This window comes from Somniosus microcephalus, chromosome 10 (assembly GCF_052327205.1).
Source record: "Somniosus microcephalus isolate GS21.2 chromosome 10, FLI_Smic_1.0, whole genome shotgun sequence".
NCBI lineage: Eukaryota > Metazoa > Chordata > Chondrichthyes > Squaliformes > Somniosidae > Somniosus > Somniosus microcephalus.
The window spans coordinates 52,926,666-52,937,663 of NC_140996.1; the positions used below are offsets into that span (position 1 = coordinate 52,926,666).

Consider the following 10,998-nt stretch of genomic DNA (forward strand, 5'->3'; position numbering starts at 1 on the left):
GTTAATTGGAGGTAATATTTTTGCCCATTTTTAAAGTATTTCCAGGAGATCACAGCTTTGCTTCATGCATTTTCTAGAAGATCTGGTCCATTTAAGATTGCTACAAGGAAAACACAACGAAAGTGGCCAATCCAAAAGTAGCTGCAAGAATGCCACTTAACTGGAATAAATAATGTCCTGTGGAACTAATCCAGTTGTGAGGGCACAACTTCTGGCAGAAATAGAAAGACTAAAAGCTAAATACAATTTACCAAAGGAAATGCACAAACTTAAGTCACTTGGTAGAGGTCATTGTCATAGCGGTGAGTATTGGGTCTTGCATCTACAGAACTTGGAAGATATGTGAAAGAATGTGCCTGACTTGAAGAAAAGTGCCCAGATGAGAAATGAGGAGAACCATGATAAATTATAGCCTGCTATATATTTAGCGAGACACTGATACCAATCAGCACGGTGGCATAGTGGTTAGTACTGTTGCCTCACAGCGCCAGGGACCCGGGTTCGAATCCGGCCTCGGGTGACTGTCTGTGTGGAGTTTGCACATTCTCCCCGTGTTTGCGTGGGTTTCCTCCGGGTGCTCCGGTTTCCTCCCACAGTCCAAAGATGTGCGGGTTAGGATGATTGGCTATGATAAATTGACCCTTAGTGTTAGGGGGATTAAATACGTGGGGTTACGGGGATAGGGTGGGATATGTGTTGGTGTAAGGGTTACGGGGATCGGGTGGGATATGTGTCGGTGCAGGCTCGATGGGCCGAAATGGCCTCTATCTGCACTGTGGGGTTTCTGTGATTCTGTGAAACTAAGTTACAGGTGTCAGGTATCTTGCTTGAGTCATCTGATACCTGGTGCTGTTGCAACAAACAGGGAAGTAATGAAGATGGCTGATATCTAGTACAGAGAGTTAAAACAAGATAAGGTAGAAATATGCAGCTGAGGAAGATTGAAGACTGACAGCCATTATTCACACATACAGCTGACAATTACAATCAAAGCAGTCAAATATTCCATACACAAGGTACTTTATAATACGTGATGTATAAGCCCATAAAACAGTAGACTAAAATGCAGAGCACAAAATATCCATTCAATCAATGTATATTTTACTTATCCGTAAAAAAAGTAGCAAAAATAGAAGACACCAAATGTAGATGGTCAGAGGGTCTCAGCATGCCAGAGTTCTCACCTGCTTCAAACAGCCTGTAATGAAAGTTATCAAATGGGAGCAAATGATTTTGGTGACATATAAGCTGGAGGAGAAGCAATTGTACATTGACATTCATACCTTACCTCAAACTGTTTTAGCAGGTATAATGTACCACAAACTCTGTCATGTATTGTCTTTACAACTACAACATGGCAAAGGATGCAGAAGGACATATAGGCCTAGAAATTCGGTTGGTTGCGCCAGCGATTAGCGCCTAAAGAGCTCGAGAATTGGGGCATTACCCAATGTTCAGGTGAGCGCAATGAAGATCGCGCCACCTTCCATATTGAGTATCCTTTTAGCGCCTGCGCTAACTCTTTGCAAGCACCCGCATGCGCAGGCAGATCATGACGTCATTTCAGTGTGCAACGCCTTTTTGGCACCCCGGACCGGATATTCGGTGGCGCCCGCAACCTTTCCGCCTGGCGCTATTAGTGACAGTTGGATGGAACGTTCACAGGCCCTTCTCGGAGTTGGGGGCGCTATTTAAAGGGGACAGCTCTAGTATAAAAGCTGCAGCCACTTGGCCTGTTCATTCTGATCGTTGCTGGAGAGAGTTGCTGACCTTCTGTTGCACAGTAATTTTCTGATTTAGCCTTCAGAGACTTGGGACCTGCAGCCCTGTCCAGAGCAGTTGGAGCGCTAGTCTTAACTGTGTCTTGCCTGTCTGGTATAGCAATGGGAGCTGCTTTGGAGGGGAACGTCCTCATGGCCGGACATTTGGCAGGGGCACAGACGGCGGGAGAAGGGGCCGGGATTGGCCAGAAGGAGGAGGGGCAATGGAGGTCGCCCAATCCGACGATACGCTGAGAGGGTTTTCAGGCAGCAGGTACCATGTCGGAGGAGCAGTGTCTGCGAAGGCTCAGATTCGGTAAGGAGGTTGTGACTGAGCTGTGCCACCTGCTTGCTGAAGATCTGCAGCCGTGTCTACGGTGCAGGACCTCTGTCGGTGGCCGTCAAATTGACTGTTGCCCTCAACTTTTACGCCAGTGTAACCTTTCAGTCAGCCACTGGGGACATCGCGAATATATCACAATTTGCAGTGCATTGTTGCATCCAGCAAGTGACAGCTGCCCTCTATAGAAGGAGGCGTGAATTCATCACCTTCCCTGTGACCCTGGAGAAGCAGGGGGAGCACGCGCAGGGCTTCGCTGCTATTGCGGACTTCCCCATGGTGCAGGGGGCCATTGATTGCACACACGTGGCTTTGCGGGCGCCATTACAGAATCCTGAGGAGTTCCGCAACCGCAAGGGGTTCCACTCCCTCAATGTCCAGCTGGTCTGTGACCACCGGCAGATGATCATGGCAGTCAACGCACAATTCCCTGGGAGCAGCCACAATGCGTTCATCCTGCGGCAGACCTCAGTTTCTGACCTTTTTGAGGGCCCGGCTCACCCATGAGGCTGGCTTCTTGGCGACAAGGGCTATCCTCTCTGCCCATGGCTCATGACCCCACTCCGTTTGCCCGCCACCCCGGCAGAAGAGCTTTACAACAGCAGCCATCAGGCGACCAGGAACATTGTGGAGCACACTATTGGTGTGCTCAAACAGCATTTCCGCTGTCGAGACCATTCAGGGGGAGCCCTGAAGTACTCGCTGGAGCAAGTGGGTCGCATAGTCGTCGTCTGCTGCATGCTCCACAACGTGGCCATTCGACAAACCCAGCCAATGCCAGCTGACCCTCAAGGTCCAGCAGAGCAGGCGGACGAGGAGGAGGAGGAGGAGGAGGAGGAAGAGCAGGCGGATGAGGAGGAGGAGGAGGAGCATGCAGACGAGGAGGAAGATGGGAGGGCTCCTGAAACTGGAAGGGCCGTCTGTCAGAGGCTCATAAGGACTCGGTTCTAGGCCCCTCTGACGGAATGATGGGTGTCATTCATACCGCGCACTTCGGCTCGCACAAAGCCTATGAAGGCCACCATGATTGTAAATAGTTCGGAGTACCATTGTAAATAAAACATTTTCTTCATTGTCAAAAAAGTGCTTTCTTCCAGCATTACAACATCATGTCAACAGAAACCATAACTAACAAAATAACAGATAACTCTCTGGCAAAGCCGCGAAACTAAACAAGCCATCACAAACAATCACAACAGGTGAGGGCGTCCTTGAATTTGGAGAAAGACACGTCTCAGCACCTCCCTCTACTGCTGGCCCCTTGATGGAGACCGACTTCTCTTTCGCGTTCGGCCCCTTCCCTCCCTGCAGCTCCTACGTAATTGAACCCCAGTGGCGGCGTCAAGGCTGGGGGACGCCTGCTGAGTGTCTGGAAGTGCAGAAGCCCCTGAGGGACGGCCTGGACGACCTCTGGGCTTGGAGGGCGCAGAAGCTGGCTGCTTCAACTGGGCATGGCTGGAAGCAGTGTGCACTGCAGGTGGTGGCAGCTGCACTGCAGACGTTCCAGCGGTGGCATGAGCAATGCTCACCTGCCGAGAGAGGACACCTGCACCATGGTCGGACGACACACTGGCTCTGAGGGGACCGGTTCGGCTCATCCGCCACAATCGACTGCTCCACTGATTCCTGGCCTCGTGTGGTACTGGAAGGGCCTGGGGTGATCCTGGCTGATGCAGATAGGGTGGCAGCAGTGAGAGTTCGTGTTGCCTCAATCTGGGTGTGGACAAGGCCAGCAAGTGACTGCGTGGCAGCAGTGAGGACCTGTGTGGCAGGTGCCAGTGCTTCAGAGAAGCCCTGGACAGTTCTTTCCATTGCTTTGGGCAAGGCCGGAGCAGTCCATTCCACTGCCTCAGGCAAGCCCTGGACAGACCTTTCCAGGGGTTGTCTGAAGCTCTGAACAGTCCTTTCCATAGCGGCCTCGAAGCCCTGGACAGTTCTCTCCATTGCTGCCCTGAAGCCCTGGACAGTTCTCTCCATTGCTGCCCCAAAGTCCAGCACACTCTTTGCCAGTGTGTTGATCGACTGAGGCATCCTCCCCACTGCAGCCATAAGCTCAGTGTGCCTGAGCCAGGCCTGGGTGCTCATTTCAGCAAGGCTACGCACCTCCTCTGCACTCTGTGCAGCAGTCATCGTGCCCTGCCTTGCCCTCCGGGGAGCCGGTCCCCGAACTTGCCTACCCCCCTCGCGTTGCTGCAGGCCGCTTGTTCCGGCAACTGGCTCCTCATCAGAGCACCCCCCCCTCCCCTCCACTCCAGTGAACTACTATCCCCAGTCTGCAGATGTGTAGGCTCCCTTGAGGCTGGAACGGATGGTCCGGCTTCCTCCTGATCCTCGCCTCCGGAGGCACTGGCACTGGCAGCTTCAGGGCCCGGCTCCCGAGCTGGTGATGCAGCATCTGAAATCAGGGAGGTGGAAGAGTGGCTTTAGCAAAATGACAGCTTGGCAGCAAGGGATGCCAGATTGCGGCAAGGCTATGACATGGGTCCACAGTGAGAAAGCATGCAGGCGGGGGGAACAAGTGGAAGGAGACAGTTGTAAAAGGTGAGAACCATACCATCGCTGTCGACAATGGGGTCGGCAGCTGCAGTGGTAACAGGACCACTCACGCGTCCTCCAAGAATCTGGTGCACTCTCTCCTTGAGATCCATGAGAGTGACCACTTGTGGAGGCCCTCCACCAGTTCGAAGCTGGTCTTTGCGAATCTTCGCCAGCTTGGACTGCAGGGGAAAGGAGGGGAAGTTATGTTACATGATGCCCTGACTGATCATCTCATGCCCCCCATGGTGCAAGAGCCCTTACATGATGCCCTGAGTGAGCATCTCATGCCCCCATGGTGCAAGAGCCCTTACATGATGCCCTGAGTCAAATGTGGATGTGTGTGCCCAGAAAAAGCCATCAGTGCTTGTTGGCAGATGGGCAATGGGGCACAGCCTACCCTGTAGCCATAAAAACAGGTGCAAATGAAGGGATGCGGAAGTTTGCCGAAACAACACTCACCCTGACGACCCGAGTGAGGTCGCTGAATTTCTTTCTGCATTGGACAGGGCTCCTGGTCACCATGTTGCTGGAGTTGACCCTCTGACATACATCCCTCCAAGCTCGTCAGTAGTCCTTATGATTCGGCCTCCTGCCATTGTCTGGGTACAGAACATCTCGACGGCGCTCCACTGCGGCCACCAATTGCTCCAGAGCCTCATTGGTGAAGCGCTCTGCTCTCTGTCTCACCTTCTCCATTTGGTCCAAGTTTTTAGCGCCAGAGAAGGGCCTGCGCCGATTCTGAGGCCTACAAGGCGCTGAGTGTGGAAGCTGAGGCTGACTGACCCACCCCTTTAAGAGCCGGCCGGCCCCTGGTAGTCTCGTGGTTATCGGTAATTGAGAGCACCTGCGCTGCGCCCGTCCGCACCGATATTGGGTTGCGCCGGAAGTTTTGCGCCTTAGGAGTCCCGTGCAATGCCTGAATTCGCGCCTCAATCACCTTTGGGGGCGATGCAACCCAATATCGCGCCAGGCGGCGATAATTTGCGTCTGGCTATAAACTTTGCACAGTGCCAGTTCTAACGCCTCAAGCGGGGCTATACCCAATTTCTAGGCCATAGTGCACTTCTGATTACAGGTATGCTACAGGAGCAACAAGTTTCACCACAGAATTCTTTGCCATCTAAAATAGGGTCCAGCTGAAAGACAATCTGGAGGGTTTGACAGGTTTGGAGGAAGAAGCACAGGGCCAACCATGTCATACTGGTGTGAAAGAGGCAGATGTCAGAGCTGGATGAGGTTTGGCTATCATTGAGCAGAGTTGAATTCTTTATGACTCAGACCTCACAGGGCCAGCTATGAAACTAAGGCTAGTTCTGGTGCGAGAATGGGTGCACAGACACTTGCCTCTTTGCTTGGCATGCTTTTGGATGTTGCACAAGTCCTGGCGACATTCTTTGGCACCCTATATGTTGGGATTGCCATATCTGCATAGCAGTGCTGAATTTTGTTAAGCTAGAAGTACATTGAAACAGGGCACCTGTGACCTTGGTTATGCAGTAGTGAATCTCAAACTGGATAATCTTTGGCACATCTCCTATGATTGTCTCAAGAAAGCTATTGGCAAAAAGTTTCATCATTGTTACTGTGACTGTCAGCACAGTGCTGATTTTGCTTGGCAGTTGTAGAAAACAGCACAATTCATCAATGGACTGCTGGGTGAGAGGTAGCCTCCATACCGATTGCTGCTCAGTGAGTTGGATTTAGCTCTGCCATCCCCACAGTCGTAATGCCTGGTGTAGTAGTCCTATCCTTTCTCTGCTGCTCTTCCTCCTCCTTCAGCTTAATGAGTCTAGCCAATATACCCAAGCTGTTACATGAACTGAAACAGTTGCCTTTATTTTTACAATGGTCTCTTTGCTCTGTGCTGCACCTCTCCACTCAACACTGCTTTATAACATTTGCAGCAAAGTATATTTGCTCATTTCAATTCAAAGTAAATCTACTGTCACTTATTAAGCAAAATGATCATACACCTATTATCATTTGCTTGTTGCACCAGCAATAACCAAGCACTCAAAATTCCTGTTGAATAAGTAGTCAAAATTGATACAAAACTGTTTGACAATAATTTTATTTGAAAACTGTTTAGGTGGAATATTTCACTGCAGTAATCTATATTGCATTGGAGTCAAATCTTGTTATTGTCTGTTGATGCTTGTCAAAACTTTTGTGGCAATCAAATGGAATATCCTAATGTAAAGAAGGCTCCTTACCAATAATAAAAATATAGCACAATAGTTGAACATACTGATATTCTACAACCTTTTCATAGTAACAGATAAATCAGCTTGTGACTTGCCTCCCAAAAGCCAAATAATATTGGCTTGAAATTGCGGTCGGAGGCTTCCCGCAGGGGAAGCCTCCAAACTGCAAGTAACCCACAAGGTGTCTGCTTAAAGGCCCACGTATCCCAGGGGTGCAGGCGGTTCGCAAGTGTCCCTGGGATCACGTGAGCCAGCCCAAACAATCACAAAGGGGGATTCCCATTATGCTTATTTGGATTCCGTTTACATACGGAATCCCCATAAGCTTAATAGAAACCCCCTAAAAAATACACTTTCACAACACTGAAATAAAAATAAATCATCACATGGTCAAAATTAATTAAAATACAATCTAATTAAATATTTATCAAAAGTAATTTTATTGAAAATAGGCCAAAAATAACCTAATCTAATTTTAAAGGTTTTTGTATGGTTAAATCATTAAAAAAATGTAATTCTATTATTTATTTAAAAATGTACGTTGGTAAAAGAAGGCCTTATGCCACTTACGCATGTGGATATGTGGGTACGCTGTGCTTACGTGGCCATAGGCCCCGGAAAATCCGGGCCAATGTTGTCATGTGTGGGTCAGGTAGTTGGTCAGTCATTGCATTTTGAGGCAATTCAGTAGGCTGCTGCTATGTATGTTGCACCTCTCTGACAATTTATAATGAAATGTATTTGCACATGCAAATGTTAATTACAGGCAAATATAAAAATATCTTCACAAATATGTTAATTCTTCAATGCACCTGAGGCAGCAAATATATGATTTTATACCGGCCTTGTTTTAAGTCTGATTCTAGGAGACCGTCATATAAGAACCAGCTCTGGGCATGTAAACTACTAGATCCGACCGCCTTATCCTTGTGGCAGACTCAGACCCACAAAAATTTGTGGTGATGAGTATGCTGCCGTGACAAGGGAGCCTAGATTGAGCAGTGTAAACACCAGGAGCTAACTCACAGACACCAGTCTCCTGGAATCTTAATTAAACAAAGTCCAATATAAAGGCAGCTGAAGCCTAAATTGTGAATGGACAAGAAAACTCAAAAAGTATTCTGCAATAAATTGAATGATATAATCCTATTTAGTTGTGCAGAAATCTCACGTAAAATCACATACTTTCAGTATACTGACAGAAACTCCTAATCATACAGCACAAATAATCCCTATCTACATGATGTCTCAGTCCCAAAAAGCACAAGATTGAGATTCTGATTAGTAAACAAATTGACAATTAAGAAGGATGACAAATACAGTGTCCTGACTCTGCATCAAAATGCAAGGGATTGGGTGGAATCTAAACAGCAGTGAGACAAGAGAATCACAATCAATAGGATGTGGAAATCCGATTTTGGAAGTTATTGAACAAGTCAACCTGGTAGGTATGTTGTCCAATTAATGTAATAGTACACCATCTCATTTTATATTGCATTTGTTAGGGTTTGGGCTTCTCCCAATACTGTTTACTTACTTTCACTGTGAAAGACAGCTTCCATAAGCAAACCTATGTTCCTTATGATCTTAACTTAACCTTATGCATTTACTATATGGGATATAGTGAGCTGTGAGGCAAAAAGATCTCCTTTTCAATGCAAAGATTATACTGGATGGTAAGTAATATTCCATTTAATCTCACATCACCTCAAAGATGGATAATATCAGTTATACCAGATACATTTTGTGACAGGCTTAACTATTAAAAAAGTTTTAAAAAGAAATAGATTTACTTACAAAAGCAAGCAATATAGATGAGATGTTGAACACTGCAATACGGTGCTAGAAGTAAAGAAACAGCCCATAAGGGGTTAATCAAACAAACTGGTCAGAGATGAAAGACCCTTTAAATTCTTACAGAAATGGTTCTGAGACACATCGGGCGTTATTTTGGTGAAAGGGTGAAAATAGGCACTGAGCGGGTTCTGTGCTAATCAGATATGCCTGTTTGAAAGTTTGGTTTTACCCTGCAATTTTGGCGCTAATTGATCATTACCATGATTTAAACTTGCCTGGAGGCACTAAAACAGACACCTGCACTCAAGCGCTGATTAGAAGCAATTTTCGTGGAGCAGTACATGTAGCCCCCATGCACCCACTTCCACTGAAGGTGTGGAGTGTGCTGGCTGACACAGTGGCACATTGCAGGATGGCTCAGGGACTGAGTGAGAGGGAACACAGGTTCTCAACCACGGCACTGGAGGTCCTGGTGGATGAGGTCCAGAGGAAGAGGGATGTCCTGTACCCACAGTGGGGGAAAGAGCCCACCTCGCCCTCCTGTCCCTCTCTCCTGCAGCATCTCGGGCTGCTCTGCCTGGCTCCATGTCCTCTGTAGGACTCAAAATTTACAGATCCCCCATTACGAAAGAAAAACCATATTAAAGTGATTTTGGACCCTTGCTAAAAACTTCAGGAGTGATAAAAGGGCATGTTGGGCCCAACAAGGAGATTCAAGATCAGAAATCAGACTTGGCATTTTAAAGGACATGTTCAGGCATGTTTGGGGAAAAGGCTGCAACAAAGAATGGGATCTACTTATGCAGTAGACAGTTTGAGTATTCGAGATAATCAAACTGTCTGGGGGAACTGTAAACGTCACTCAGCCCCTATCAAGAGATTTACATGCTGACAATAGACCCACGGAAGAACAGCCTCACAGAACCCATCAAAATCATGCATAAACCAAATCATTTAGCCAACCTACAAAAGAATCTCAGGCCCCACAGGAAATTCAAAGCTTGAGGACAATTCACTACAATTAGATAAGCGCTCAACAGCTCAGTAAAACCATTCCAAAACTACTTCTCACATTTTCAACAACTCCAACAACTCAGGAAGCCATATCAAAACCATTAAAACAATTTAAGATAGGAGGCCCCAATTAGTATAATTGAAAGCCTGTTTTCTAAAGACAGAGAAGTCAAAAAGTTCGAAAGACTGGTTCAGCAGGTCAGTTCAGCAGTTACACAGTTGCAACAAGTTCTCTACAAGCTCTACAGTTCTGGGCAGTTCTCAGGAGTTCATCAAGTTTGAAGACATTCAAACAGTAGAAAACAGTTCAGCAAGGTGGGAGTTCAAGAAGTACAGAGAGTTCCAAGTTAGAGTTCAGTAAATGCAAGCATCTCGAAGCAGTTCTCTCTTTCTCGAAGAAGAAGTAACACACAAGAAGAAAGCAGAGTTTCAGTGACCATCAGACACCTCACGGCAACAAGGGCCTTACGAAACAACCAACCGGGGTACGGCAGGCACCAACCAACACATCCAGCGAACCCCGAAATTGCGAACCAGCTCAACTGTCAAGGAGTCATTTTGGTGAGCATTATCCCTGGTCCTTTCAGAGCCTAACTTAGCTAGTAAGGTGGGATTGGGAGGGGTGAGCTATTTGTCGACTGTAATGTTTCCCTCATGTATGTCGAAGTGTTTCCCCATTTTATTAGTGTTATTATTGTGTTGTATTTTCTTTCTCAAATAAAAATCAAAGTTCTTGCACCAAAATCAGTTTGTCTGCTGCACTTTTATCACAACCCCCAAATAAGTCCAAAGTCTAGAACCAAGGGAGTGGGAGCGATTCGAACTGCTCATAAGTCAGAGGTGAAGCTGACCCCAAACACCACCCCTTACACCTCCTCCCATTCCTCCTCCACTCCAAGGGAGACATCTAGCAAGAAGCCTATGACCAAGCACTCCCTTTCTCCTGGTGACTCCTATAAGGTGCCCAATAAGGTAGAATAGCACAGCACTCACTCTATTCAGGTGAAGTCCTCAGAGAATTTCCAGAATAAATGCTGATACAGTGTCAGTGAAGTCTTGACAAAGTGTCCCAGCAGTCTCCCGATGTGTCTCAAAAGTCCTCTTCAAATCTCCAGCAGTAAGTGAACAGTGAAAGCTGAGCATGTCTTTAAGTAGCGCTCGAAATCCTCAACAACAACTTGCTTACTGCTGTGCAGCTGGTCACTGTTCCTCTTTTGGTAAAACCATAAATTTAGACAGATAAAAACTGTAAATAAACCATTAAAACTGTAAATAAACCAATAAAACTGTAATAAACCAATAAAACTTCAAATAAACCTTAATAATCAAATTAAAATTTGGTTCT

The 10,998-nt window shown here is 47.0% G+C and overlaps 1 long non-coding RNA gene across 1 annotated transcript; it reads right to left on the reverse strand.

Moving 5' to 3' along the window:
• Window positions 1-1,057: 1,057 nt before the first annotated feature.
• On the reverse strand, window positions 1,058-10,755 carry LOC147111509 (uncharacterized). Its single transcript, XR_015079845.1, has 3 exons — window positions 10,647-10,755; window positions 8,640-8,684; window positions 1,058-1,198 (listed from the first exon to the last, which is right to left on the reverse strand). It is a non-coding gene; the product is annotated as an uncharacterized LOC147111509 (long non-coding RNA).
• Between the last annotated feature and the right edge of the window lie 243 nt (window positions 10,756-10,998).